Here is a 27,465-nt window from a genome sequence, read left to right as displayed (position 1 = left end):
TTTTGCTAAACTCTCCCCAAGTTCTGTTCTTTTGTTTCTAACCAGGAAAATTCTAGTTGCTTTGATATTTTCTCACATAACTCTTAATCCATTTTTTATGACTCTTCTCCTAATTTGATCCCTCTTTAGTTGTGCAGCTCAGTTTAGCTCATCTTATATAAAAATTTGTTATTGTATCAGTCAGGAATGTGTTTGCCTGAAAGTAACAGAAACATCAACAAACAGTATCTTAAGCAGGAAAGGGGTTTATTTGTCTTAAAATGCAATAAAAGCACAGGAGTAGGCAATAAAAGGCAGGCTGGTAGCTCAGTGATGTCATTAAGGATCCTTTCTTTTCCTTCATCTTCCCTCTCTGCTACCCACAGGATGAGGTCTCTCTCAGCACACTTATAATCTCCTGGTCACTAGATGACTATTGCACTTCTAGGCTCATGCTCATATTACACACAGGAAGATGAAGGAAAGGACTTCACTCCTCTGGCAAGAGCCAGAAGCTATTTCTCTATCCATTGAATCAAGGTTGGCCTTGTAACTTGCCATGACCAAAAGAAGATGAAAGAATTAAAGATATTCCATTTACAAGCCTGGGCCTAAGAAGTCCTGCACTCTATCACTCTCTCTTGGAAACCTGCTTTGATATGACTAAAACTACCATCTAGAGGGAAAAAAAGACCATGTGTATCAGAGATTAGCTGTCTCAGTGGAGGCTACATTAGATCAGTAAGCCCCCAACTGACCCACATCTAGCCACAGACACTTGTGTGTGTTAGCCTAGATTATGAAGACTGCCCAGCTGAAACTTCACCTAAAGCAGTAACCAGAAGAGTCATGAGCTAAGTAAGTGGTTGTTTGAAGCCACTAAATTCTGGGGTCTTTCCTTATGTGGCAAAAGCTAACTGATACATAAGAGTTCTTTCAAGTTACACCATTCCCACTCAGTAGCTCCACTGACTTAAATGAATTCATTGCCATTCTGGCTCAATGCTTATATCTCCATTTATCATCAGTAGGAACTGAGTGGTCCCTTTAGCTTCTTTCTGCAAACTTCCCATTTTTAGACAAGACAGCAATGAGTCTAAGTGGACTTCTCTTGTGCATATCCCACACATGGTTCCATATTTTTTGCACAGATTGACTGTAGGTTGCTTACCACAGTCATTCCTTCTTGCTTTTAGATGTTGCTGTGGGTAAGAGATCTCAATGTGTAATATCCCTCAATCTTCAGAGCCTAGTTATCAAACGTTTGGAATCACTTTAAGCTTCCTCTCTGTTGGCTTGAGGTGAATGGGGAATACCCCTCTTGCCCTTGAGTGAATGGATAGGATTTACCATATACCACCTGCCTCTAAAAATCCCTCTATCATCTCCTGTAACCCAATCCTTGATACCCAACTTGGTGTACTGGGTTAAGAATCTTTTAACTGATTTGGATCATTCTTTTGCAAATTCTACATTGTGGCTTCTCACCTCATGTTAAAATGTGACACCTATTTTCATTTTATCATCCTGTTCATTGACATAAACTGAAAAATCTGCATATGGAGACTATTTCATCAGAAAATACTGGAGTCATTTGGGGCCAGAGGTAGAAAGGGGAGGAAGTTAGTTAGCAGCCTTCCAGAATTCAGAATTTAGCAGAAAGTATACCACATCTTACCTCAAATTTTAATCAGAAAACTCTACATTCACTTGAATAGTATCCTTCTCACTTGGGATTCGTAGCTACCTGAAGGGCTATAAACAAAATGTAATGAATGCCAGTGAGAAGGTGTCATAAATGTTGAGAGGACTCCTGGTAGGGTGCTGCAGGAAGCAGCTGCCCTACAATGTCTGTTCTTATTTAACATCTTCATTCACAAGCCAGAATAGGGAACAGACAGCAGACTGATGAAATTCACAGATGGTACTCATTTGGGAGATATTATGAATACCAGGATATCAGAAAAAATGATACAAAAGGACCCAGAGAAGGAATAACAATGAGACTTGACTTTGAAAATGCAAAGCGGTATGTCTGAATATAAAAAAAGAAAATCTCCAACATTTAAATAGAGGAGAGAAAACCAGAAGTCAATGTTGAAAGTGACATCAAGTTGGGATAATGGAATTAAATTTACAAATGGGCCTTTTGAAATAGAGCAGTAAAATTACTACTATATTTCTTAATCTGTGATCTCTGAAAGACGAATTAGGTGTTGCTGTTACGTGCTCCCATATCCTTAGCTTATCACATTGTTTTTATAAAATAACCTTTGGATTTGTCTATCCTTCCTCATCAGACTCTGTGTTTCTTGAGCACGAAAACTGGGTTACACTCCTTGCTGTCAACCTCAGGCCTGGTTCAGTGCCTGGCACATAGTTAGACACTGGATAAACATATCTTGCAAGTAAAAAGGAACTGCTTCTAACAGCATCTCTTTGAATGAGATGTGATGGTGAAAGTCATCAGATAATACTTAGGATTTCGGGACTCTAAGAGGGAGCAAGGAAGAGTTACACAGAAATTGGGAATAACAATAACCACCTTTCCTTTGTACAGAATTTTCATAATTAGTCTTTTATGTTTTTTCTTCAAACAGTAAGTCGCATCTTCAAAAGGGACAGAGGGGTTGAACTCCTCACTATGGAGATAAAAATGTTTGAGAATTGTAGATCTCTGTCTGATTTGCAGAAATTATTTCTGTCAGTTTGAGCATTACATCAGACATACGAGGCATGTTAGCACAGAGGGGAGGACGTGAACATTGACAAGCACAGTTCTCCAAGTACAGTTCTGGGACCTCTACCGGTCCTTAAAATTCATTCAGGGGATCCACAAGGTCAAAATTATTTTCACAGGATACTAAGATGTTATTTGTCTCTTTTAGTCTCATTCTCTTTTGAGTGTACAGTGGAGTCTTCCACAGGCTAAATAATGGGAGGATATCATTGCCTTAATGGCTAGGGAAGTGTTTGCTTGTGTATCCTTGTGGGTGGAATTTTTCACAGCTTGAATTTCTAATGCGACAAATATCGATAGATATGATACACACAAACAAAAGCCTCTTGGGGTCCTTAATAAATTTCAAAAATGTAAAGCCATCCTGAGACCAAAAAATTTGAGAATTACGTTGAGTTCAGACATTGGCTCAAACAGACGTAGGTTAAAATTCCCATTTCACTGATTTTACCCTTTCCTAAGTCTTAGGGTTCCTGGCATAAGAGTGACATTTGCTTCACGGAGCTGTTGTGAGGATGCAATACGAAAATATGGATGAAGAACGGAGCTCAGTGCTGAGCATACTGTCAAGCCTTAATAAGTGGTTTATCATCATTGTAAAGGAGTGATAATGTGCAGTGACTTCCAAGAGCATTTTTATGACCCTTTGGAAACCAGGTTTCCTTTGCAGGACTGCATCCACCCCCCAAGGACAGTAGAGGACAGGAGTTAAGAGGGCGGAGCTTTCCTTCCTCCTCCTTAAAATCGATGAGAAATTGATGATTCTGCTGCTTCTGACTTTTGGAGGCTGTGGCTTCATTAATTTCAAAACTGCCGCTAGAAGCTCCTGTGTGTAAATCAGAGCATGAAACACATGATGTCTCCCTTCTGGTGGTTAGAACAGGAGGGCATCAGTTTGGAGCAGGAGGAGCAAAAGGGCTCTATGTTTCTTACCAATGGCCTTTACAAAGACAAATCTTTGCCACTGGCAGTAGTCCCGCGTGGAGGGTATCAGGAACCAGGCTTTCTCCCTTCTTAGAGATAGCTGGTTCCCAAGGACTACTGCATTCAAAATAGTAATACTGATGTGAATATAAATCATAAGGGCAATCAAATTTACATTTCTCTAACACTTCCTAGTTAATGCTTTCACATGCACAGATGCTTTCACCAGAGCTAGAAGGTTCTTGGTGATTATCTAACCTAAGCCTCTGACGTAGAATTGACACAGAGGAAAACGGGACCTAGACAAGTTAAGTTACATTCCCAAGATTATACAAACAATGGAAGTACCACAATCTTATTAAAATTCATGATAATTTGATATGTGCAGAGTGGATGTTATCTATTATGTCCACTTTGCAGATTAGAGAACAGAGACTTAATATATTAACTCTGGGAAACAGTTAAATCTAAGCAGCATAGCCAAGATTCAAGTCCAGGTCATCTGAGGGGACTTACCACTTTATCTACAGAATTACTATCCTAAAAACAAACAAACAAACAAAAACAATAAAAAAGAATTACTGTCCTATTTTCGGGAATTCTTACTTCCCAGAAAAATGGTGGGGTAATGATTCAGGAGATGCTAGCAGTGGCACCTCTACCCTCGCCCTTCCTTCTTCCACCAAAGGTTATAATCCTCCTCTACTCTTACACGGACCTGTGCTACCTTAAAGCTCCTCAGTAAATCCCTACATTGGACCCGGTATATTGAGGATAATGAGTATATTCGTGGGAGATACTGATACCACTGAAGAACTGGTTTTCCTTAGGCAAAGTTGATGAATGTAATACAAGAAGCACCAAAAGCCTCTCTTGCTTGGGATTTTTTTTCTTGACTATTTCGCTGCTAGAGTGGAAATCATTCCACTACCCATTTCTTAACATTAGACTTATGAAGTCAAATAGCAATGCCATTGGGCAGGGTGACACATTAACTTCATTAAACATCATAAACTGGCTTTTCCAATTTGTATAGATTAGTCCTGTTTAAGGTTGGAAAGGCACAGGGAACTATGGTAAGAGCTATAGTGATAAGTAACTGGAGGGCAATCCGTATCAAAGGAAGTCCTACTATAGTTCCCTCTACTCTGATCTTATGAAGAGATGTTCTCTCTTTATCCCTAAAGCTACCGAAGCTGGCTCATTTGTGCCCATTTCCATAGGAGTTTTTGTGTAGCTCCATCTCAGGCCTTCTTGTCACTAATCCTTCAGTCTTGTTTCTTCCAGTTCACGAGCCAACCAGGAAGCCCATTTGTACTGCCCAGAAGTCACTGTGCATCCATACCCCAGGCATCTCTCCTCCATGCCAGTGTATGGCCAATAGTAGCTTATGACCTGCCACTGTGCACGCTGGAAGGGCTTCAGGCCCACCCGTGGTGAGGTTATCACACAGCAGCAATTCATTCCAGCAGGCACCTATGTGTCCCGCTGACACATCTATCAACTATGTCTTAGCTCCATGACAGCAGGAGCGATAGAGGCGTGCTGGAGCCCAGTCCTTGGCAGGAGAGCTGGTAATGCTGGGAGGCTGGTGGCAGCTGTCACTGTAAAGACGGTAGTGGCAGGTGGGAGATGAGTACAGTTAAATTGTATAGAGTGTTTCACATCATTATTTGACCACAGAACAAGACTTATTGACATGTGGAGGCTCCAGAATTGTGTAGAACACTGGTAGGGTTGCACCAGTATAAGTGTGTATCTGTTTCATGAGCACTGAACAAAGCTTGAATGACATGGGCTCATCAGGAAACATTGCTCTAATATTGTGAAAGAGCTTCATTCTTATGTGTAGCCCCTAATTAGGGTACTTAGAGCGAACTCATGGACCTGGGGCTTGGGTTCAAAGCCCTTCTCTGCTTCCTATAAACTGTGTGAACCTAAGTTATTGGACCTCCTGAGCTTCTGTTTCCTCACCTGTAAAGTGCAAATGATGACAGCTGCCTCATAGGATTTTTGCTGTGGACTTCATATCACTATTTCACAATCACGAGTACTAGTCTAGCAGTTAACACTTTGTCAAGATGAGCTACGTTATGCCACGATAATAAATCAATCTCAATCTCAAAATCCCACAATCAACACAACGAAATCTTTCCGCTCGTACTACATGTCCACTCTGGGTTGGTGAGGGCCATACGCAGGTGGCCAGGCTGACAGTCTCCTCGATGTTGTAACCAGTCACGTGAGACAGGAGGCCATCTCAGTCACCCCAGCCCAGGAGGGTAGCTCTGGAGAGTCTTGCACCAGCCGTCAAAACCGTTGGCCCAGAAGTGACACGGGTTTACTTCAGCCCAAAGCCTGGTCGCTAAAGTGAGTCTCAGGATCTCACCTGATTGCACAGTGTCTGGATAGCTCAAGATTCATTTGTTGAATGAATAAATGAAGGAATAAACCAATAAACAACTATATATATATATATATATATATATATATATAGTGTTGTTTCCATGTGCCCAAACAGTGGTTTACACCTCTTTTTCTTATTTAATGATGAACCAGACTCAACGAGACAGAAGGTTGGCTTACGGATACATTGATAGAAATGCACGATTTCAGAAAGATTTTAAAGCATTCTTTTCCCTTCCTTTCCAGCATTAGTTTAGAGGTTAACTCAAACGCCCCGAAGTGCTGTGTTTAGTTTGTCTCATTTTACAACTACTCGAGGGGAATGTGACAACCACCTTAGGTGTCTCCACCAGAGCTTCTACATCAGTTAGGGAGAGCTGGCTTTCAAGTCGGAATCTCAAAGTCCAGGTCCATCGTAATCGGAACCCTTTGAAGCTTCCTCATCCCCATCTAGTGCGATAATGTAATCTACACGTTCAGAAGCCATCGGAGAGGCAGTAAAGGGAAAACCCGGCAAAAGGAGGAGACGAACTGCTCTCAGGGGTGAAATCTAGCTCGCACGGGTATTTATCTTGGGCAGACACTGTTGTTTAAACTAAAAATAATCACAGCCAGTTCCGTGGCATTAACCGGCTTAGTTACTCCCGCATAAAACCAGGAATGAAAATGAGGCCAAAGGTTAGCAGTGAGTCTGAGGATGATTCTATTTCTATGCTAACGCGGCTTCATCCCAGGTGGAGGAGTGTTACAGGCTCACGTCGATTTCTCGGGTTATAATTAATTTACTTGGGCTGTGTTTACCCGGAAAGGAGGAGAATGCTGGGTGCTCAGCTCACCCCCAGGACGAGCCCGACTACCACTTCCCGCCCTTCCTGCGAGCTGCGGGGCTGGGGGCGCAGCCCTTCCTCTTTTATTGGCCTTGTCTTTCACCGTCGTCTCAGTAGGTAGAAAGGTAAACGTATTAATCATCTTGAAATAGACCTCTCTGCCCCCAAAGGACGTGCCCAGTAACACCTACCCAGGGAAAGAGACCAAAAAGAGGAAGGCTCACTCAGAAAAATAAAGGCGGGGGCGGGGGGTGGGGGGTGCAGCCCGGGTGGCCCAGCGGTTTAGCGCCGCCTTCAGCCCAGGGCCTGATCCTGGGGACCTGGGATCGAGTCCCACGTCGGGCTCCCTGCGTGGGGCCGGCTTCTCCCTCTGCCTGTGTCTGTGCCTCTCTCCCTGTGTGTGTGTCTCTCATGAATAAATAAATAAAATCTTAAAAAAAAAAAAAAAAAAAGAAAAGAAAAAGCAAAAGAAAGGGGGAGGAGAGAAGGCACTGAGACCCGAGGGGGGAAAAAGGGAAGCAGAACAATAGAATTTACATAATGAGCAAAGGAAAAAGGTTAAAGACTTTTTTTTTTTTTTTTAATTCATATGCTGGCTCTTTTTAAGAACGCCTCAAGGATTAGAATAGACATTAGTCACATTCAGACCAAATGAGAGGAAAGCAGACCTGGGATATTCCTTCTCCTTAGGGCCCCAAAACAAGCAAGTGCAGTTTATGTATGGAGGGCTTATGAGGAAGGGGGTGCCCAGAGAAAAACAGAGACCAGACAACAAAACAGAACATGCCCCCCGCCCCCTGGCCCAGGGAACTAACAGTTTCACCCCTGAAACATCTTGGAGGGCCCTGTCTGTTGTCATGAAGCCATCCTGTCAGGTAGTCTTAAAGTCGGCTTAGTTCTTCCTCACCAACTTCTCCCCTCAGACAAGGAGTTGTCTACCCCACGATGACAGGTAGCCAAGGGGAAACCAAGTGGCAGCTGTTGGCCCCGCAGGCGGTGCCTTCACACCCAGGGCAGCAGACAAAATAAAGCAGAGGCATCTCAGGTAGTTCTGCTTGGTGAGGTGAGTGGCTCCAGGAGTTGCCCGCCCTCTCTAAGTGCCACTGCCCTTTGAACACCGGGTCAGGGTCCCATTTCCCATTTCTTAGCTCCTCTCATGGGCTCCCTTTTGTGTTCTAGTGGCCCGTGGGCCTCTCCCCCGGCACAGTAACTACCATGGGAATCTGATGTCGACTTGTGCCATTATTTTAGTCATGGTTGTGTCACCCACTGGCTTGGCTCCCCAGGGATGGTGGATGTACCTCTTCCTGGTTAACCACTGTGTCCCCACCTCCTAGCACGGCCCTGGTCAATGCAGACATGTGAGGTGGCCATGGAGGGAGATAAAACCATTACCTAGTCCAAGTCAAAGACTGGCACCCTGGGGCGCTGGGGGTGCTCAGTCAGTGGAGCATCTGCCTTTCGCTCAGGTCATGATCCTGGAGTCCCAAGATCAGACCCCACAGTGGGCTTTTTGTTCAGCAGAGAACCTGCCTCCTCCTCTCTCTACCTCTCTCCCTGCTCATGCTCTCTCATGCTCACATAAATAAATAAAATCTTTTTTCAAAAAATAAAAGATTGGCACCCAGACTATCTGCACCTCCTCAGCAATTTTTTTCTGGTCACTACATCCTTAATCTGTGTGCTCCTTAAGGGACTGTCTTCAGTAACTTTCTTACATATGTCAACAGAGGTCTCATATGCTCGGAACCCATTTTCCCTATTGCGAACACCTTATATTCATATTTGTTAACAGTTCATGAACCAATATTGATGCTATTCTTATTAACAATCTCATTATTAATTGGAGCCTATACTTGATTCAGATTTTCTTAGTTTTTACCTGAGGACTCCTTCTGTTCTAGGATCCCATCCGGGGTGCCACATCGCAGTTGCTCATCAAATCTCCTCAGGCTCTTCTTGGCTTGTACCAGTTCCTCAGACTGTGTGTGCTTTTGATGACCTTGACAGTTGGCAGGGCACTGGCCAGGTATGTTGTAGACTAGCCCTCTAACTGGGATCGGCGTGGAATTTGTCTCATGATGAGCCTGGGGTTATGGACTGGAGTGAGGAAGACCACATAGGAGAAGCGCCATTTTCATCGCATGGAGCCAACAGCACAGACTAGACACAGGACTTATCACTGAGGTGGCTGAAGGCTGATCCCCTGGCTGAGGTTGTATTCGCCAGGTTTCTCTACGGGGTGAGTTACACTTACGGGTCTGGGAGTTCTGCTCCACACTCTTGAGAGGAATATGTCTAAAATTTTTTGGGATTTTTCCGCATGGGAAATTTACCTATTCTCCCTCATTTATTTGCTTATTCAATTCTTTATTTATATCCATAGAGCCGAGGAATATTTATCTTGTACTTAAGGCTATAATCCAATACTACACTATTTATTTTGTTGCTTAAATTATTCTAGCTTTGGCCACCGAGAGTTTTTTCAGTTGGTTCCTGTATCCCTTGACATACCCTCATCCTTGTGAGGTTTTGGTGTTGGAAGCACTTATTTTCTGGCAGTATAGGATGCTCCAGGCTCACCTTGTCCTATCCCTAGGGTCAGCATTTCAGCCATTTCTTCAAGGAGCATTTCTTCCTTTTACTGGAGAACATTATTTGAAACCAAGAGAGGGCTGTTATATGTACTCACTGTTACTGGAGTATTATTGCCTCTAGACCCCCTTAGCTGAAATAGCAAGGACATGTATGTGTGTATAAATCCACAGATATAGACATATCTATACATATTCTTATATGTAACCATCTGTATCTATGTTAAGCTAACCATGGGTTCATGGTGATATCTCCAATTCTAAGTCACTGCTACATGGACCACCCTGGCCTCCTGGCTGTGTGTGTCTGTAGACTTCCACTCCAGTGGTAATAAACTTGGCTTCCATCACCCACCATCCCTTTACTCAGTTGTTTGATTCCAGGCCACACATACAGCAATATCAGAATTGTTGACGCATACCTTTATGTGTCAACCTAGGGCTTTGTCAACTAGAATATAGTGCTTCCTTACACTCATTCTAGTGTTATTTCAGTCTGCCTCTCCCCCCACCCTACCTCCTCTAGTTAAGGTCATTTTCAAGCATTTGTATTACAGTTGGAATGTTCTGTGACATTCTGCTTTCCATCCTGTGATTACCAGACCTTCTAAAATGGTTTTTAAGTAACTGGCAAAAATGAAAATTCACTCTTGGTGCTGTAAAATTCAATGGTTTTTGATAAATGCATATCATGTATCCATAATGACAGTATCATACAGAATTGTTTCACCACACTAAAAAAAAAAAATCACCTGGGCTTTGCCTATTCAACCCTTCCTTCCCTTTCCTTTGAATCTCTGGAAGCCACTGATTTTTTTTTTCTATTACTAGATTTTTGCCTTTTCCAGAGTGCCATATAATCAGAATCATCCAGTGTAGCTTTCCTAAACCACCTTCTTTCACATAGCAATATGCATTTAAAACTCATCCATGTCTCTTTGCAGATGGATAGCTCATTTTTTTTATTGCTGGATAATATTCCATCATATGGATGTGCCACCATCTATTTATTGAAACCCATATCGGTTGCTTCCAGTTTTTGATGATTATGAATAAAGTTGCTATAAATATTCACTTGCAGGTTTTTGTATGGGCAGAATTTTCAAATCCATCGGGTAATTACCTAGGAGTGCAATTTCTGGATAAGGTATCTAGTAACTTTTAATAACTACCAACTAAATCTCATTGAGGGGTTAACCAAAAATATATTTTTAAACCAATATTTACTGAATACTGATTATGTTTCAAGCTTTGTAGCAAAGACTTTTACATCCCTTTTTTATTTATTCATTCATTCTAAAAATATTTATTGAATCTCTAGTATCATAGCCAGACTCTTTGAGGTGTTGTGGAGGGAGCCTTGAGGAACTTTTTTTCGAGTAAGGTGAAACATTATAAATGAATGAATGACTGAATACATAAAATGGCAAGTGAAGATGAGCATTTCTAACAAAGCTATGGCAGGATAAGGTGAATTAGAGTGTCAGGAAGGATGTATTTTATGTCAAGTGGATTGGAAAAGGTTTCATGTGTAAGATGACATTTGCTCAGATCCTTGACTGAAGAGAAAGTGGGTCAGGAACAGTTGAAATTCTATGCAGAGGCCCTGAGGCTGTAATAGACCTAGCATGTTCATATTTCCAAAAGAGCAAGGGGGCCACGGTGGATGAAGCCAATGAGAGAAAAGGGGGATGTGAGGCAAAGTGAGAGGAGAGAAAGAGGTTAGAAGAGCAGATTATATAGGATCTTAAGTCCATGGTGAGGATTTTGCATTTTCTTCTGAATAAGACAGGAAAGCTGAAGCAGAGGAGAGGTGGGATCTACCCAACGCTTGCCATGCCCCACTCCTCCTTTATCACCGAGTGAAGTTGTGCACTAGGGAATGGCCAGTATGGTATGATGCTGCAAAATCATTACAAAGGTACAGTTGCACAAATTTTACTTGAAGGAGGTGACATGAAGGAAGGGCATGTGACTCCTGCAAGTGTGATCACAACGCCATCACCAGAGAATGGCTGTAGGACGCCTTGTATTCTTTGTGTGTGTCATCGTGTGTGTGTTCTCACTTTCATTCTATGTGTTACTCAAGGAAGACAAGGTCCTATGTTAAATTCTGGGAAATTTAGGCTTAATCATTCAGAAATGTTAGCCTGCCTATAACACTTAATAAGCACTTACTATATTCCAAGGATTTTTCTAGAATATATAAATATTTTTTTCTACTATGTATATGGTTTAATCTACTTAGTCTTCATCAAAAATTCTGTGAATTGAGCCATCATAGAGAAGAAGGAACTGAGTTACAGAGGGATGATGTATCCTGCTCAGAGTCACACCTAAGACACACTAGAGCCAGAATTCATCCAGTCTGTCTGGCACTAGAGTCCTAATCCTTAATAGACTCCCAACTGGTTCAAGCTCACATGGCTTGTGGATGAGAAACTTGATTCTCAGCTTCCTTCCAGAAAAGCAACTGTATAGCTTAGTTCACTCACATGAATTCCAGACACTTTCCTTGTGAGGCTCCTCCCCTTCCCCAAACACCTGTTTACACTGTTGAATTCTACTTCTAAATCCAGGACTGTGTATACAACTCAGTTCTGGCCCGCTGTCTGGAAGAGTGATCAGTTTGGGGGTGGGCATGTGATTCCAATTGCCTAAAAATATTTAATTTTGGAATCTTTTTCCATTGAGAAGAGAGGATCTTTATATCCACTGTGAAGCTATTAGCGGGCATCTTGCCAGCAATTGAAGAGAGGACAATCTTGCAGCATGGAGTCGATGGTCAAGAGAGTTTTTCCTGAGCTTTTCCATTATTTGAGCCTGTAAGTTCTTTTTGCATAATCCAGTACACCTTGGGTTTTTCTTACCTAGGTCTAAAGAATTTTAACTGTTACAATAAGTTACCAAATAAATCATAGTTACATAGCCTTAGGAAAAGCTTCATTTATCAAATCCTAAGTTCAGAACTCTGAATTTTGCTGGCATATGTGGCTGAGGGAGCATTGATGAGACAGCGGTCCTAGCATGGAATTAGAAGACTGGGATCCAAATTCCAGCCCCAGCAGGTAGTAGTAGTTAAGTAGTTTCTGAGCAGGTGACCCATTCCCTAAACTTTGCTTTGTCCCTCTATAAGACAGGAATTGTGCCAAATAGCTTGAGTGTTGCAAATGAGATAAGATACATGAAAGCATCTATTGGCATGGCTGGCACATAGTAGGAACTCAAAAAAACTTTAGCTGCAGGCCAGTTGCCCTGTACCATTTGACTGGCAGTTTTCTGAATCATAAGACTAACAGCTTCAACATCCATTAATTGTGCAAATACCGGACATGATATGTGCCAGTCATGATACCAGGAGGCTAACGTCATGTGATCATAGTAGACCTTTCTTCCTATGAGACAAAAAGCTCAGAGAGGTAAAGAAATGTAATCTAAAGTCAAACAGCCTGCAAGTGGCAGAACCAGGATTTGAACCAAAGCTGGTACTGATTAAAGACTATACTTTCCCCCATTTATTGAAATTCCTCCCCAGATAGACTGGCTCACTTGTGTCGAGATGGTAACTTGAACCTGTCTCCTGACTATAGCACATATCTAGGGAGGCCAAATTTATCCCTATTCAATCTATTCAATTGAAAAATCAAGAAAGGTTTGGAGGGCCCTTTTTAAAAATTTCTTATTTTGGAGAAGATGCCGGAAAATCTACACTACTGAGGCCCAACCATTAATTCGGTGAAAATGAAGAAAATGCTTCTCTATCCACAGTTCCCATTTTCCTCCTAAAAGAAGAAGGGGGAGGGCGCGGAAATCCACATTTCTTCATTAAACTCTCTCCTCTTATTCCCAATTAATCTTAATTTTTAAAAGGATCCTCTGAATAATTAAATTGGTCATTGTGGGAAGAGGCATTATGATACAAGGAGACAATTGGTTTTATATTTGCCAAGGTTCTCAGGCCTAGGAGACTTGAATGCTCAAGTGAGAGAAATGGTAATATATTGTTAAAGAGTTCATTCATTGTTGTTTGTTCATCAATAATAGATACTTTCACTCAGGAAGGTTAAGTGACCCATGCGTTATTTGGGCGGCTTGGTTTTGTAGCCTAAAACACACTCAGAAGACAACCACATTCTTCTCCCCTTTAGACCTCCCCTTGCACCTCGAGACTGGTTTGAGCGGGTGTGCTGCGTAACCGGGACTGCAATTTAATGCAATTTCTAGTCCATCTCACTGATTGCAACTATTTAGTACGTTCTCAAAGAAAGATGATTACAACTGGCTGGTTCTTAATGCTTAATTTATTTACATGCATGCCTGCTACAGAGCTATTTTATTCATCTCCCAAATGATGGCATAAAATCATTGAAAAATGATGGGCAATAAACATGGCTATTGCGCTGCAGTCCTCGGTGGAGAATAACACCCACCGTCACTCCTAACATGGGTTGACCTGTGTTCCACTGCTCTTAAAACCCAGCCATAATGAAGGCAGCACAGACATAAAACTCCTTTATTGCTACTTTGTTCTGACAATACTTGCACAATAACAGATTATTTTAGTTAAAATAAAACCCGTACCAAATTGGCATTTTTGTGTTGGTAACTGAAGCAAAACCACATGTATATTTCCCCCCTTTTCTTTCTCTTTCCTTTCTTTTCTTTTTGAAAAGAATGTCATATTAGTTGGAAGAAAGGGTGAATATTTGGAACCACGACTGCATTCTAACTGTCTCTTCTGTAGTTGCCTGGGCAAGGCTATTCACATTAGGCTGAACAAATGCTGCATTTGCATTCTCGATAAGTGCTAGCATTTTTCACATTTCTCTGGCAATTCTCATTTCAGTAAGAACACCTGAAAAGTTAGCGGGATTGCTTGTCATCCCATCAAAACTGGGAGGGGAAAAAATGGGATTTTTTTCTCTAAATTGCAAAAAGTCTTGAATCAGCAGAAAGTCTTTGCACTTTCTACTTGGGGATTAGAATAAGAATGAGACAATAAAGTGAAAATGGGCAGAATGGGTGTTTTCTTTTTTTTTTCTTTTTTTCTCTAACAAAATAGCAGAGGCAAGTTGGTGCCAGCAGTCAGTATTAGCCCACATGCCAGACGGCAGAATGCATTAATGAGTATACTCTCCCTACTACTTCTTATCCAAACAGCATCTAACAGCCTTACATTCCTCCATTTAAAAAAAAAAAATGCAGTGTCTATTTTTTCTCAGCCCAAACAAAACCCACAATCACGTTGCCTCTTTCAAAAATCACATTATGTTATTATAAATAAGGACAAGACATTTCTCTTCAAGGAGGTTTGCTGAAGGACTGCCATGCAAGTATTCTTTGTACTGCAATTATTAGAACTTCTAATAATGTCGGGTTACCCAAAGATGGGAGAGTGGAAAAATCAAAAGGTAACTGAGCATTCTACTTCCAACCTTGTGACCTTCCATAGGAGAATCATCACTGTTAGAGTTTCTAACTTATTTCTGATAAAAGCTAACGTAAAATGATGTTTGAAAATTAAACCACAGAAAGAAGCAGGAAGGAGCCCTAGTTTCATGAGATTTACACCTTTCTCCCCAGCCCTCTTTTTTTTTAAGCTTTTAAAGGATTCAGACTCAGTGTGAGGCAGTTCTGGCTTCACCGAGATATAGGCACACCTCTGACTTTCTATCCTTAACTGGTCTGAAAGAGGAGAAAATTTTCTTTTTTCATAATTACAAATGTCTCTATTATCCAAAGAGATGAACCAAAAACATTTTTGCAGTTTTGTCTCAAAGCGTGACCCAAAGGCGGGGTATGGTTAAGAGGAGATGATAGGACTGTAGATATTCCATCTGACACAGAATGCTTCAACCAAGAAAGGGGAAAGAAAAAAATAAAAAGTGAAGAAAAGTCTGGTTATTACAGATCCCTTTGTAGAAAGAGAACTTAGATGGAGAAAGCAGTGAAAAACACAGAGAGGAGTTGCTCATCCAAGCCATGCTCTGCATCCCCCTGTCCCACGTGCCTGGCATTTCCTCACCATCCCTCCTTAGTGCTTTGCTCCTTTTCTCAGGATGGAGAATGTTCCGAAATTCTCACCTGGTACAAGAAGTGGTCGGTTCCCAAGCAATCCTGAGCACGGATGTGTGAGCCTGCCTACAAAGGTGTGTGTATAATCAGAGTGGCTATAAATCAGAATTACCTGGTGCTTCAGGTTGAATGCTGCCCCCCACCCCAAAAGATAGATCCATGTCCGAATTCCTGGACCCCACAATTGTGCCTCATTTGGAAAAGGATCTTTGCAGATGTAAGGAAGTTGAAGCCTTGAGGTCAGATCATGTCAGATTATCCAAGTATGTCCTAAATCCAATGACAGGTGGCATTATTCAACTCATATAGAGGAGAACAGACACACTGAGGAGCATGTGACAGGGGACGGAGGCAGAGATCAGAGTGACGTGACCACCAGCCAAGGTGCCAAGGAATGTTGACAGCCACCCAAAGCTGGAAGAGGCAAGGAAAGATTGTCCCCTAGAGCCGGCAGCAATTTAATTTCAGACTTTTAGTCTCCAGAACTCAGGATAAATTTTGGTTGCTCTAAGCCACCTAATTTGTGGTAATTTGTTGTGGCTTCCCTGGGAAACAAATACCGCTGGGGAAAGAGTCAAGATTCCTCTTCCAGGCTGCACCACAGAAGGCTTGCAGGTAGGCTGTAAGCCTCAAAGAGGTTTAAAGTCCTCCCAGGCGATCCCAGTGTACACAAAGGCTTACAGCCAGTGACTTTGGCTCAGGTGATCACACCTGCTTACCAACTAAACTCACTTCCATGCAGACCCCCAGACAAGCCTGATTGGGGAAAATTTTGCCTTTGCAAGTCTGTCGGCTTGATTTTTCTGACATTAGAGTTGCTAAGTTCTCAGGCTCACACAACCATATTCCGTTTATACTACTGTGATGACAATAACAAGATATCGAATCTTACTAGGCACAGTTTTATTTTATCCCCTGTGCAAACTTGCCGTCTAGGGAGGGATACAGATACAGAACCAGGCAATTATAATATGGAACAGGGAATATCCCCAAGGATGAGGAGAGGGCTTTGGAAACTCATGGGGAGGAGGCATATGACCCAGAGTCAGGCACAAGGGAAGATTCCTGAGGGAAGTGGCAGCTGAGGTTAGGCCAGAAAAATGAAAACCTACCGAAAATTGAGTTTCTCACATGAGGGGCTGGCTGAAGGTATCCCAGGAAGAAGGAACAAGTAGCATGAACGAAAGTTGTAGAGCATTGGTTAGCAAACTATAGCTCCTGGGTGGGATCTGCACCCCGCTAACTACTCCCACCCTCCCATATGCAGTTTTATTGGCACACGGCCACACACGTTTGTCTGTGTGTCCCTGGTTGCTTTGGCAGCTCAATGGCAGAGATGAGTAGTTGTGACAAAAACCATTTGGCCTAAAAAAGCCTGAAAAAAAATATTGACCATCTGGCCCCTTTACAGGGAAGATGTGTGTGGTCCTCTGCTCTAGAATCAAGCAGAAGAGCTGACAATCCAGAGAGAGATGCCAGAGAACAGGAGTTTGGAGCGTGAACTGGAGAGTGGCATGGGCAGGAGCCAAGGGGGAGTCGGGGCCCAGAGTCCTCAGAGCCTACGAGCCAGAATGCAAGGTTTGGCCTTCAGGCAGAAAGCTCGAGTGAGCCACTGAGGAGTTCTAAGCTGGGCAAGTACCCGGTAAGAACTGTTTCTCAGAAGGAAAACTGACTGGTTTGAGCTGTATTGTTAATGAAATCAAGAGCTAGGCTCAAGCTTCGAACTCTCTGGGGCTAGAAGCCTGGGCGTCTGCATCACTGCAGGCTGACTCCTGCAGGTGAGCTGTACCACCTGCCCTGTGCTTCCTAGGAAGGCAGCCGAATGGGGCAGCATAAGCCCAAGGCTCACCGAAAATGGGCCTTATGTCTCCAGTCTGACCTTCTGGCCTGGCAGGAGAAATAAAGGCCTGGTGACCAGCAGAGAGGCTGCTGGAGGCTGAAAGGCATGATTTGTATTTGTCTCCTCTCCACCACCCTCCCTCCCTTCCTCTTCTTTATATTTTGGTTTGGAAAGTGTAGACATTTCTGCATCTATTTAAACTGGATTTCAACCAATTGGAGATTTGTCAGTGAATGGGGTCGTAATAAATAAAGCTCTCCAGACTTTCTCGGAGTTTGAAGTAGTAATTTCAACCTTTTTTTTTTTTTTTTTTTTTTTTTTTTTATCAGAGCTGGTCTTCCATAAGCCTTTTTGATGAGTTTTGCAAAAACAAAATCCATGTGGGCTGGAATTCTCAAACTTAGTTTCAGGTTAAAATTAAAGATAAACATTTACTGAGAGTTGATGTTTTGCAAAAAAAAAAAAAAAGAAAAAAAAAAAGTTGTTTCAAAGCCCTCTGTAACTCCAGAAAACTTGGCATGCTTTCTGAAATTCAGCCTTTCATGTTGTTAATCTTCCCCAAGCCCCAGTGATGTGACATAACCTGAAAAGAGCTAACTTAGGAATAAAATTTAAGCAATCAAATTGGTTAACCTTTCAGCATTGACAAATCAGCTTAGCAAATACTATGGCAGGTGTCATATGTGATGGTTGAGGTGTCCAGATGGGACATCAGCTAATGGTCATGCCTGTCACTGACCCATCATTCCAATGAAGAGGAACAAGACTCATTGTCTTACAGCACTGAAGACACACTCCACTAGCTTTGAGCCCAACCATCAATTGTTTTTTTTTTAAGTTATAGCTTATTTTATGATATTTACTCACAAATGAAAGCACAGCATAAATAATGTTAAAATAGAATAAATCTACTTTCCGTAGAAGGGACTTTACGGGGTTAAGAAGGTAGAATAATGTATGATGACTGAAGGAGGTCTTGATATATAAACAGAAAAACCTGGAGATACAAATGAGTGAAAAGGGGAACAAAATGACTTGGAAATCCCCTTCCCTGGTGACCAAAGGCAAAAGTGACATGTTTGTTTCTGTGTTCATAAGTCTGTGTTTGAAAGCTATTTTTTAAATTGTGACTGCCCAACCAATGAATAGGAGAAGGTATTTTTCACCTTTTCTGACATGGCAGTCTGGAATGGTTTGCAGTGAAATGTTAACAATAGAAAATGAGGTACGTATTATTCGAGGTCAGCCACAGGAAAGCAAGACCTTAACTTATGACAGTCCTGGTACAAACTTGTAAAGGGCTGATGCCCTTCTCAATCGCCATGCTTTGTAACACAGGAGTTAACAAATGGTCCAAAATATGGGTGTAAGAACTGATCTCCCCCGCACCAGTTACAATAAAATGCTTTATAGATTGACCTGAAATGGGAAATAGGAAAATTGGACTATTTGGGGCTTTGCTAAATAGAAACTCCATTTTCCCACTCTTGGTTTCCACAAGGAGGAGAGTTTCTCTGGCTTCTTTATTTTTATATTGGAGAAAAAGAATAACCGAGTATGCTCATCCTAGCTCCCTGTTTCTCTTGAGATGGCTGCCCACAGGGAACATTCTTTTGCCTTTGCTTCTCTGCTGCTCCTGCAGGAGAAGGGTCAGGGGGCCTACTGACTCCAGTATTGGTGTGACCCAGTAGGTATGTCTGCCTAACTCCAAAACTGAATAGTCATAAGTCCACTTGGCTTCCAGAACTTATTTGTCTCCCCAACTTCGTCTCCATCAGCATCTTCATTCTTTATCTCTTTTATGTTTTCAAATTATTCAAAACTTGAGCAGAAGCAAAACCCCAACATTTAGCATGCCTTCTGTATCACTTCAATTAGTATTGGCAAAAATGGTACCAGAAACTTAATGGTCTCTGAGAAGTTTTATCCTCACCAGGATGTTAACACCATATGGGTGTCAGCTGTCCCAAGTTACAATCCATGGACTTTTAAACACTGTTGGAAGAAATGTTCCTACAAGAGCCTAATTTTGGCACTCTGCTTTTACCATTAGAGATAAAGTGAATTCACCTCTATGTTGACTTCATTCTCAGAGGTAGTCACGGGAGAACTTCCTACCTTCTAGCAATGGTTTAGGACTTTGGATGGTGGCAGCTCCAGTCACTCATGAACTCTGTTTAGTACTTTGGCCTTCACAAAATCTTGTGAACATTTTGGTTTTATGTTGCTATGTCCATTACTGCTGATTCCTATCATGAAATTGGTTAGGTCTCAGAGATCTTCCTTCCCCAAATTTTTTGACTTCCTGTGTAATTACTAAATTCAAAATCAGCTTGAACTCCTGTAGGAAAAGTATCTTTTGAGGTATGAACCAGCTACATAAATTTAAGGGTGGTTCACTCTCTTAGCCATGAAGGCAGCTCAAGGAAGTATAAAGGAGGAACAGAATTTGATCCAGCTATTCTTCCCAAGTTTACCAATTATTATTTATATGAAAAGTTATTTCATCTCTATTGGGGAAAAGTGAGTAAAGAGAGTCTGAAACGTTCCCCCTACCCTAAAACCAGAAGGGGAGATGTGGTGCTCAGAACACATTTTTACATTGCTTCTTGGTAAAATTCAATTTTCTTCTTCAAGGGTACAGGGAGTTGCCATAGGTAAAACATTTGGTAAAATGTCTTCTTGACTTTTAGCAGCAGCTGGGGAAAATGTCTGCACCAATGCAGTGTAAATAATTGATATGCTTTTGGACAACTTCCCAATTTATATTTTCTCTTTAAAAAGGTAAAAATAAAACCAAAATCCAAAAGGCAACCCCATGGAGATCAACTAGATGTGTGAAACTCACTTTTTCAAAATAAAACAAACCCAATTCTCATCCCAGCTTGGGCTGAGATGGTATGTGTACTGGCATGTGGACTAGGAAAGACATTTCCCAAAGGGTGAAAAGCGAGAGTCTAGTGCCTATTATTTTAGTAGTCACCTGAAGTATGAAAAGTTTCAGAAAGAAAGAAACTGAAAAAGGTTTAACTAACTCATACATTTATGTCTGGCTGTCCTCCAAGGGGCTGTTAATCCTGTGGCTGATGGACAGGAACTCCAAGCAGAGGTGCTAATCTAAGGGAAGCTGGGAAACTTGTGGGTCGGCAACTTGTAGTTCAGGGCTGTGACTCTGAAAGCAGTCAGCTGGGGTCAAATTCTGGACCTTCTACTTATTAGTACTTTGATCTTGGGCAAGCCATTTAACATCTTTGGGTCTCTATTTACTCATATGTAAAATGGTGATGATGATAAAAGGCCTACCTCACTGAGTTGCTAAGATGAAATGAATTACTGTACTTAAGGCCCTGGGAGCAGTGTCTTCCACTAAGTAAACACCATATACCATGCTCTTATTAGATAACCAAGCTAAAATTGAGTAGGAGATGGTAGAAAGAGGTCAAAGTTGAGTACCAGAGACATGCTGGGCCTGCATTAGAGTTCTGGTTGTACCACTAATTCAACAATAGCTGGTACTCAGTACATGTCACTTAACTTCTCTGAGTCTCTGGTTTCTCCTTGGTAAAATGTGGGAAACACAGCCTAACTCCATAGCACTGTCTTGAGGACTCAATGAACACAAAGTTTCTGTAAGTCCTATCCAGTAATAAGATGTCAATAATTATTTATATTCGTCTTTTGCCGTCTTCTTGCCCTAACTCCTGAAGGTCTTCATGGTTTCTTACAACTAAAGTCTATTCTAATAGCCTAAAATATCACTGCACTTGCCAAGATGTTGTAATTGACCTAGAACTAATAAAGTAGATGAGGAAGTGAGGTAAAAGGAACTTTTACTCTCGGCTCCCGAAGCCTTATCTTGAAGGTCGACCTATCCAGAAGCATCACATTCAACCACAAATGTTTATAAGTACCAGAACAACACTAGTAGTCAAAGGAGTTACGACGCCAAAAATACCATCTTTTCTGGCTATGGAGAACTTACGTTAGAGGAGAAGAAAGAAGAAAAGCTCACTAGTAGCTCTTCTGGATAATGACTGTGATTCATGTACCGACAGATGTATAAACCAAATGTTATAGGGGCTGAGAATAGTAAGTGAGACTATCTGGTTTTCCATATGGAAAAACTTTAAGACAGAGGTAATATCTGACGTGTCCCTTAAGGCTGAGCAGGATTTGGATTGGCTGTACATACATATACAGCCAAATACATACCATACCAAACCAATAGGCATTGTCATGGAGTGAATTGTATCCCCACCCAAATTCATATAGTGAAGTCTTAACCCCCATTACCTCGAAATATGACTGTATTTGAAGATAGGTAATTAAATAAAAATGAGATCATATGGGTGGCCCCACCCCAATGTGACTAATGTTCTTATAAGAGATTAGAACCCAGGTGCACACAGAGGGAAGACCATGTGAAGACACAGAAAGAAGCTGATCATCTTGAGCCAAAGAAAGAGACCTCAGAAGAAACCAGCCCTGCTGACTTGACTCAGACTTGCAGCCTCCAGAACCATGAGGAAACAAGTTTCTGTTGTTTAAGCCATTCTGTCTGTGGAGCTTTGTTATGGAAGCCCAGGCAAATGAACACAATCATCAACAAAGTCTAGAATATAGTAGGGTGCATATTCAGGGAAAGTACAATTTTTCTTTTACATAATCTGAGTAGGGGATTAGGGAGAGATAAGAGTAAAAGAGGGATTTAAGTAAAAGAATGGAAGACCTTGGACATAGACTAGGAACCTGGATTTTATTCAGTATATAAAGGAGTGTCATTCAAGAATTTTTGAATGGAGAATGGCATTGTTAGGTGGGTCCTTCAGTTTTATTTATAATAGTAAAAACATGGGGAATGAGCCATTTATCTATGAATAGGTGAATTGATTTTCATGGGGGTAGGACGTATTAGCATAGGAAAGACTAGGAAGCACAGAGCAGTGTGGAGGCCATCTTTTTTAAAGATTTTATTTAAATCTTAGAGAGAGAGAGAGAGAGAGAGAGAGAGAGAATGCACAGGCAGGGGAAGCAGAAGGCAGAGGAAGAGGGAGAAACAGACTTCCCACTAAGGAGAGAGCCTGATTCAAGGCTCAGTCCCAGGATCCTAGGATCATGACCTAAGCCAAAGACAGATGCTTAACCCACTGAGCTACCCAGGTGCCCCATTCTGGAGGCCATTTAGGCAACACTTGTAAAAGATACTGAATTGTGAGATTGAGGGGAGGTGGATGGCAGTGGCAAGAATGGAAAAGAAGTAACATCCATCTAGTAAGTCCCATGATGGGACTGACTAGATGAGGTGGTGGAAAGGAGTAAGGAGACCAGGAGAACATCTGAGGAGTGAGTTGGTGAACTCAAATGTATACAGTGAAATGTAATGTAAACATGAGACTTCCTATGTAACAGTACACTGGCTGGAGAACAGTTGGATCCAATGCTGAGGATAGAAGTCAAAGCTCAAAGAAGATATAGAAGCCTCCTGAATAGTGAAATAGTTGTCACCACAACAGTGGATGGACAGGCCAATGGAGAGTGTACAGAAAACCAAGGCTTACCTATAATTGGGAGCTGATGATGACAAAAGATTTCAGGATAGATGGGGTAGTTAACATTGCTCAAAGTTAGAGAGATGGCATGTAGAAGCACAGAATATCTGTTGTTTTTTGTGAGCTTTGAGAGAACAGTGACTGCAATGTCATGGAGAGCAAGGCAGATAATGCCAAAGAACAGGAGAACAGGATTGTGCATGGCACTGACCATGAGTGCCTCCTTTTTTTTTTTTTTTTTTTTTTTTCCATGAGTGCCTCCTTACATTTAGCCCTCTCCTTTCCTCTTGCCTCACCCTAATCCTGGCCCTGTCATAGAATGAAGTGGGCTTGGCATGAGGCAATAGGGACTCAGAAGACTGGGCCTAAGTGGAGAAAGAATAACAAGTTCAACTTATTTTTATTTTTATTTATTTTTTTCAACTTATTTTTAAACCTACTTTATTGTGATAGCATTTATATAAGATAAAATGTGGCCATCTTAATTATACAGTTCAACGAGTTTTGATAAGTTTTTGTAACCACCAATAAAATCAAGATAAGGAATATTTTTACCAACACAAAAGATTTAATGATTTTCCTGTTTCATCTAATATCCTCCTCACCCCCAAGCCCCAGGCCACTGATCTGCTTTCATTCACTATGTATTAGATTTGTCTTCTCTAGAGTTTCATAAAAGTTGAATTGAGCAGTAGGGACTTTTATATATCTAGCTTCTTATTTTAGCATAAACGTAATTGAAGTTCACCCACCTTTTGTTATTATTTTTCTGCTAAATAGCTTTCCAGTGCATGGTTGTACCATTAAAAAAATTATCAAAAAAAAAATCTATTCACCTATTCATAGATAAATGGCTCATTCCCCATGTTTTTACTATTATAAATAAAACTGCTATGAACATTCATGTTGAAATTCTAAATGGTTGAGTATTTTGAAACTGAATATCCCAATTGTTTATTTTTAGTATGGAGAAATGCTTAATTTTAATATTTTGGTTTGTGTATTTTAGTGTTGTGTTAAAATGACTTAGTCCTACTAACATTTTTAAAAAAAATTTGTTTGGATCTTTTATGTGTCCAGGGAAAAACAGAATTTTACTTCTTCCTTTTAATTGGTGTGCCTGTAATTCCTTTTTCTTTCTTCATTGCACCGGCTAGCACCTCCAGGACAATGCTGAATAGAAGTGTAAGAATGAATATCCTTGCCTAGTAGTTCCCAGTCTTAGTAAGAAAACAATTGGTCTTATAATTTTCAGTGTTAGCGGAAGAAGCCCTCTCTCCAAATTAAAAAGGTTTCTTGGGATCCCTGGGTGGCGCAGCGGTTTAGCACCTGCCTTTGGCCCAGGGCGCGATCCTGGGGACCCGGGATCGGATCCTACATCAGGCTCCCGGTGCATGGAGCCTGCTTCTCCCTCTGCCTATGTCTCTGCCTCTCTCTCTCTCTCTCTGTGTGACTATCATAAATAAATAAAAAATTAAAAAAAAAAACCTACTTACGTGAGATGTCCCTACTAACCATCAGAATAGCTAAAATAAAAAAAAAATACTGATGATACCAAGTGGTGACAAGAAATTGAAGCAACAGGAACTCTATACATTTAAAAAAAAATAAAAAAAATAAAAAGGTTTCTTTATATAGTTCCAGTTTTTATTATGAATGGATGTTGAATTTTTGCATGCTTTTCCTGCATCTTTTAAGGTAACCATGCTCTTCATTAAAGAAATTACATTGCTGAATTACAACGGCAGTGAATTAAGTCAATTGATTTTCAAGTGTTAGACCAATCTGGCATTGCACTTGATCATTATATGTTTTTATTTTTATATAGCTAGCTTTGATTTTAATGCTTTGTTGAGGCACTTTTTGATTCTATGTACACGAAGAATATTCTGTAGCTTTTTCTATCTTATAGTATTTTAGGATTTGTCTTATGTCTTCCTTAAAACTTATCAGTAAATCCATTGGGTCTGGGGTTTTCCTTTGAGAAAAAATTCAACTTAGGAATTTAATTATTAAAATTGAGGATTTTTAAAGTTTTCTATTTCTTCTTAAGTTCTGTAATTTGTGTCTTTCAAAGAATGCATCCATTTCACCCAGGATGTCAACTTCAGTGGCATGAAATTGCTTAAAATATTCCCGAATTATTCTCTTAATATCTGTCGCTTCTGCAGTGATGGTTTCCCTTTTATTCCTCATTCCCCCTTATCCCATTAAAGGTCAGTCTAATTAAGATTTATTAATTTTATTGATCTTTTCTAAAAGCCAACTTTTGGTTTTATTGGTTTTTCTCTAATTGGCATTCATTTTTCTATTTTAATTGATTTCTATGTTATCTTTGCTATTTCCTTTTTTCCACTTGGTGTCTTTTGTTTGATGTTTTTGTTTCTTGTGGGGTGGGTTTTTTATTTATTTATTTATTTATTTTGCTATTTTCTCAATATGGAAGCTTAAATAATTTAATTAGACTTTTATTGTTTTCAAATGGAAGCATATTCATTTTTCTTTAATCATTGCTCCAGTTGCATCCAGAAAATTTGCAATTTCAAATTTGCAATCCAGAAATCAATTGCATCCAGTTGCATCCAGTTGCATCCAGAAAATGATAGACTTTGTTTTAATTTTCCTGCAGAGCAAAATATCTTCAATATTTTTTCTTGTGATTTCTTCTTTAACCAATAAGCTTTTTAAAAGTATATTACTTAGTCTCCAAACGTTCAAAGATTTTGAAGATTTATTTTTTGATATCCAATTTAATTCTGCATGGTTATATAATATATATCTTATGATTGCAATCTTTGTCTTTTATGGCTCAAAATATAACGTCCTAGTGAATATATGTGTATATTTGTAAAGAATATATATTCTACTCTTATTGGATAGAGTGTTCTAAAATTTAAAATTTGGCCAAGTTGATTTTGTCGTTCATTGAGAGTGTTCAAGTCTCCTATATCTTTCCTGATTTATCTATTTGTTCTATCAGTTGTTAAGAAAGGGGTTTAAAATCTGTAACTAAAAATTGTGAATTTATTTCCTCCTTTATTTCATCAGTTTTTTGTTTCATGTATTTTGAAATTCTATTGTTAGGTGCACACACATTTAAATTTGTTAGGCCTTCTTCATGAATTGGTGCTTTATCATTGGGTTATGTCCCTTTTACCATTGATAATATCTCTTGTTCCAGTTTCTTTGATTCTAATTTAGCCACTCTAGCTACCCTATAATTGGCGTTGTGTTGTATATCTTCCCCTTACTTGTACTTTTAAACTGTTTCTTTATATTTAAAGTCAATTTCTTGTAGGTAGCATGTATTTGAGATTTGCTTTTGTTGTAATATGTTCAGGCTGCTATAATAAATTACCATAGACAGGTGGCTAATACACAGAAGAAATTTATTTCTCACAGTTCTGAGGTTGGAAAGTCCAAGATCATGGTGCTGACATGATCACATGAGGGCCTTTTTCCAGATTGTACACTTTTCTCTGTGTTCTCACATTGTGAAAGGGGCTAGGGAGTTCTGTAGGATCTTTTATAAGAGCACTACTCCCATTTATGACAGCTCCATCCCCATGAGCTATTTACCTCCAAAAGCCCCCCACCCCCAACAAAAAACAAAAACCATCACATTGAGCATTAGAATTTCAACATATGGATTTCGTGGGGGACACATTCAGACCATACCAGCTTTCTTTTTTAAAAAATTATTTATTTATTTATTTATCAGAATGAAAGAGAGAGAGAGAGAACACAAGCCAGGGGAGCAAGAGAGGGAGAAGCAGGTGCCCTACTGAGAAGGAAGCCCGACTTGGGGCTTGATCCCAGGACCCTGGGATCATGACCTGAGCTGAAGGCAGATGCTCAGTCAACTGAGCCACCCAGGCACCCATAGCAGCTTTCTTATCCCATCTGAGAAGATCAAATATATAATGTAATTATCAATATGGTTCAGTTTGTATCTATTATCTGGTAACTTGATTTCTATTTGTCCTACTTGTTTCTGTTCATTTCTTTGATTTTCCTTTCTTTTGGATTTATTGTTTTTATGGTTATATTTTATCTTATGATTTATATTAACTTTTCTGGGCTTCTTTGTTTTTTATGTAGTTTCTCCAGGGTTTGCAATCTACATTTTTTACTAAGCAGAGTCTATGTAAAATATACCACTTCATCTACAATGAAGCACTTTCTAGTTGTCTTCTCCCATAATTTGTTCTATTGTTGCCATGCATTTTTCCCTACATATTATAGACCCCATGATATATTGTTCTTTATTTACTGCAAATAAGTATTCTTAAAAGAAATTTAAAAGTGACAATTTTTAAAATATATTTCCAATATATTTTCCACTTCCAACATTCTTCATTCCTTTTTGTAAATTCAAATTTTCATCTGGCATCATGTTCCCTTTTCCTGAAGAATCTCCTTTAATATTTCTCATAGTTTAGGTCTGCTAGCAACAAATTCTATTAGCTTTGCTGTGTCTAAAAACAACCTGTTTTCACTTTATTTTTTGGAATATACTTTTACTGGGTAT

At 40.3% G+C, this 27,465-nt stretch overlaps 1 long non-coding RNA gene across 3 annotated transcripts in view; it reads left to right on the top strand.

The window, feature by feature from the left end:
- LOC140602926 (uncharacterized) overlaps positions 1 to 27,465 on the top strand; it is an 80,625-nt gene that overhangs the window by 15,314 nt on the left and 37,846 nt on the right. For 2 of the 3 annotated variants that reach the window (XR_012005931.1, XR_012005930.1), the window contains exon 2: positions 8,781 to 9,118. This is a non-coding gene — a long non-coding RNA (uncharacterized lncRNA). Of the gene's footprint in view, positions 1 to 8,780; positions 9,119 to 15,528; positions 15,620 to 27,465 lie in introns of all 3 variants that reach the window. The other variant, XR_012005932.1, reaches the window with a different exon arrangement.

Source organism: Canis lupus, chromosome 13 (assembly GCF_048164855.1).
Source record: "Canis lupus baileyi chromosome 13, mCanLup2.hap1, whole genome shotgun sequence".
NCBI classification, from domain to species: Eukaryota; Metazoa; Chordata; class Mammalia; order Carnivora; family Canidae; genus Canis; species Canis lupus.
This window is presented reverse-complemented; position numbering and strand designations above follow the sequence as displayed.